We start from the raw sequence: 4,377 nt of genomic DNA, 5'->3' as shown, positions 1-4,377 counted from the left end.
AAAAAAAAAAAAAAAAAAAAATTCAAGAACCAAAATTACAATGATCAAGTAAAGCAGGAAGGGAAAAACAAGAAAAATGTGATAAAGCCACACTCCAAACAAAGAGAGTATGCAAGAAAAAAGACTTAATCTTTAACAAGGACCGCTCACATCCCCCAAAGCATCTAGCATTCCTTTCACTCCAAATACACAACATCAAGCAATGCAGCACAAGTCTCCAAAAAACAATATTGCGATGTCGCCTGAAATGACCTTGCCAAAACTCAAACAACTCAACTACCTTAAGAGGCATAACCCAATGGAGTCCAAACAAACAAAACACCAAAGACCATAGCTCATAAGCTATTGGGCAATGAAGCAGAAGATGATCCACCAACTCCCCCCCACCTCTTACACATATAACACTAATCAAGAACAATAATACTCCTTCTGTGGAGGTTATCAGTTGTAAGAATCTTAACTAAAGAGGCTGACCATGAAAAGAAAGCCACCCTTGGAGGGACCTTTGATTGCCACACCAACCTCCAAGGGAAGGAGAGAGTAGGACGGTAGAAAGAAAGATAGAAACTTCTAACCTCAAAACCACCCCTACTTTTTGCTGGCTTCCAACAAACCTTATCAAGGCCAACCCCCCGCACTTTCAATGAGTAAACAATGGCCATGTGGGTGATGGTACTAGAGTGAAGTTTTGGCATGATGTGTGGTGTGGAGATTATCCTCTTAAGGAGGCTTTTCCGGAATTTTACTATATTAGTCGGTCTAGGGGGGCTTCACTGGTATGTACAGTTCTCATCAATTGGGAATTAGAATCATTGGCTTTGTTTATGGACTTGATCTATTCCACGTCTGTGCAGGGTGATGATTGTGATAAATCTATTGGAAGCCGGCTAAGAGTAAAGGTTTTGAGGTTCGTGGATATTATCATTCTTCATCCCCTTCTAATGTCATGCTAGCATATGAGTCGTGGACAATGGTGTTTAGCTTGTTTGGAATCTGGAGGTGTTATCTTCATGGCAGGGCAGGTTCAGCCAACATTGCAATATAGCTTTGTGGAGGTTTGTGCCACATTGCATAATGTGGTATATTTGGAGAGAACGGAATGTTAGAAGTTTTGAGGGATGTGCACGTTCTATTCTCGAGATTAAGTCTTTTTCTTTCGTACTTTACTCGAGTAGAGTTTAGCTTTTTACAAACATTTTCATGTTTTTCTATTTCTGATTTGTTGGATCATTATAATTTGGGATCTTGATTGTATTGTACCCATAGTACATTTCCAATGTATTTGGGTCTGTTTTGTTTTCAATACAATTTTTGTTACTTATCAAAAAAAGAAATCCTCCATCCTCCAACTTAAAGTAGCAAAATATTTAAATCATCTACCAAAATCAGTAGTTTTGGACAAAAATCTTAAACAATAGACTTCCATCATATAACTTGGATAATTTTCTTTTAGTTTTATTAATTTTCTTCCTTGTTTTTTTTTTTTTCTCTTCTATGTTTCTTTCTTTTTTGTAAATTTTGTTTTGCTTTGTGCTTTTCATTTATAAAGTAACCTTTTGAATATACATCTTTCTTACTTATCAAAAAACACTTTTCTTTATATATGAATTTTTAAGAAATCCATGCACCAGACAGGCATATTGCTAGTTCATATTATGGTTTTCAATTGGTTGGTTGTTTAAGAATCAGAGTTCACTATTGTAAATGTTCATTTGTAGTATACATACCTGGATATGACTGTTTTGTGCTATCAGAGGTACATAATCATAGGCAATGAAGTATTAGAAATGGATTTAATGTTCTGGTTAAACTTCTTACCCAAATTTTAAGCACAATTATATTACAGATAATATCTTTATGTCAACCTCTCAATAATGCTGTGAACAAATTAGTGGTTGATTCTTTTCTATGTGCATTGACTGATTGAATATCAGTAAGCAGTTGAGTCTATCCTCGGATTCTTGTGTAATCAACTAAAATTATTCTGTTGCACAGGATGATTGCAGATCCTGCCTTCTTATATAAGCTTCTTTTGGAGCAGGCTGCTACAATTGGCTGCTCAGTTTGGTGGGAGTTGAAGAACTGTAAGGATAGGTATGTGCTTTATTTATGACAAACTTTATCTGTTATGCTCATTAAATATAATTAACTGATTAGATTCTCTTTACTATGGTTGTAGGATAAAGCAAGAATGGGATTTGGCACTTATTAATGTCCTTACCATAGCAGCCTGCAATGCTGTTGTTGTTTGGTCTCTTGCTCCTTGTCGTTCATATGGTAACACATTCCAATTCAACTTGCAAAATACATTACAGAAGCTCCCAAACAATATATTTGAAAAGAGTTACCCACTTCGGGAATTTGACTTGCAGAAGAGAATCCATTCATTCTTCTACAAGGCTGCAGAGTTGTGTATGGTTGGGTTAAGTGCTGGAGCAGTACAGGGCGCAGTATCAAACTTCTTGGCCAGTAAAAAGGAGGGAAGGTAAATATGTCTTTTGTTAATCTATTTTCTTTTCACCTTATAAGTAAGAAAGTAAATAACTCTGCCTGTGATGGGGCGAAGTATTCAGACTAAATTATTTTGGGTGACCATTAATTGTTGGGCAGGTTATCTGTGACAATTCCAACTGTGAGTAGCAATGCACTTGGTTATGGTGCATTCCTCGGTCTCTATGCAAACCTCAGATATCAGTTGTTAAGTGGATTTGATAGAGCAATGATCAGCCACTTTGATGTTATTGGAGTGGCATTGTTTTTCAGCACAGCTTTGAGGTCTGTTTCTTCTCTACCAAGTCATTCATGTAAACCTGACAATCGTGCCGGTTCACACTTACTGACTTATGTAGTTTTTGCATTTTCCCATGCCAAAGGAAGGGATGTTTTCAAACCTCTCTCTCATTCTAATTTATTAAATTGATATGATATTGTTGGGGATTTTCTTCATTGTTGATATACTCAATATTTTCACTTAATTGTATAGTCTTCCAACTGTAGTGGCTTCTCTTTCATTATTTTAGCTTTTGCTAATAGCTTATTCATTTCTAGGAAAGAGCTTCTTATTCTATTTTATTCTATTCTTTTATTTATTTATTTAGAACAAAATATGTGCTATTCCGTTAGGTTTATATACTTGTCAGTCTGTCAATATATATTTTATGTTTGCCTCATATGCTCTGAGAATTCCATCTGGTGGCATTAGCATTCTCAGTCTCCTTGCTTCTATGTCAAAGGACCCATTTACATTTGATGCCAGATTATTCATTAATGTGTCTTCCTTGATAAATTTCTTCTGTATTTGATAGATTTGCAATCTTTGTCAGAACTTGTTAATATGCATCCACATATTGATTATATTGAAATCTTTAACCTAGATTATTAAAGCTTTTTTGTTTGATCAGTATTGGTATCCAAACTTTATGTACCTAAAATAATTGTCCCTGCCTTTGGATACTTTCATCAGAGCTTGAGCAGTTTAACTTTGTTAGTAATCATTGTATGCAGGATTTTGAATGTTCAACTAGGAGAGATCAAGGCTGGCATGGTTAGGCGCAGAGGCAGATCCACTGGTTCAATCAGATAGTCTCTTGAAGGTTTACAGCAGACCTTCTGAGGATGTTAATAGGCCATCTTCAAAATGGTTTATATCAAAGAATGCCATTGTTTCTGGGCTTGGGCTCCTTGGCATCAAACAGGGGACTGTTGACTCTGTTGCTGATGGGGAACCAGCGGCTCCCTAGGCACGGAGAAAGAGGATTGTCCAGAAGAAGGTGACTACAAGTTGAGCATAGTTCTGTTGATCTAATCACTATCACTGTCCAATTTTGCCATATGACGAAGATATTGAGAGCTTGCTCACCAAAATTTAGAGAAAGAGCGGGTGGGAAGTATCCATAATGATTCATGGCTGCTTCTGCAGTGAGGCAGCTGAGAGAAAATTTAATGACTAGTACAAGAATAATATTTTTGGGGAGGATTTCTTTTTTTTTTTTTCTTTTTTTTTCCCTTTAAAGTACTTCCACTTAATCTAAATTGACATGTATAACAATGCTGTATTCAGAATTGATTGTTCTTGAAATTTTTTTATAGATTGAAGGTTTAGTTACGATATTACACCTTTTTTTTAATGGGAATATTACATTGTTTTTAAAAATAACTTTAAACATTTCTTTTGGGCTCTCAAACTGTCAAGATTTCGCAAAACCTGTTTCTCATGTCCCAAACAATTCAATGATTTTGAATTATTGCCATCATTCTCCTTAGTTATGAGTGTTAAATCTATTATCAAATTATCCAACTGCAAATGTTTGTAATGAACTTCTGTAATTCATCCCAATTGAGTCAGCATTCAATTCAAGTAAGCCTTGTTTACCAGGG

General features: G+C 35.6%; 1 pseudogene; it reads left to right on the top strand.

Annotated features, from left to right (window-relative positions):
* The first annotated feature begins 1,674 nt into the window (after positions 1-1,674).
* Positions 1,675-4,119, top strand: LOC136071270 (protein RETICULATA-RELATED 1, chloroplastic-like; annotated as a pseudogene).
* The last annotated feature ends 258 nt before the right edge of the window (positions 4,120-4,377 follow it).

This window comes from Quercus suber, unplaced genomic scaffold, assembly GCF_002906115.3.
Source record: "Quercus suber isolate HL8 unplaced genomic scaffold, Cork oak 2.0 scaffold_297, whole genome shotgun sequence".
Lineage (NCBI taxonomy): Eukaryota > Viridiplantae > Streptophyta > Magnoliopsida > Fagales > Fagaceae > Quercus > Quercus suber.
This window is presented reverse-complemented; position numbering and strand designations above follow the sequence as displayed.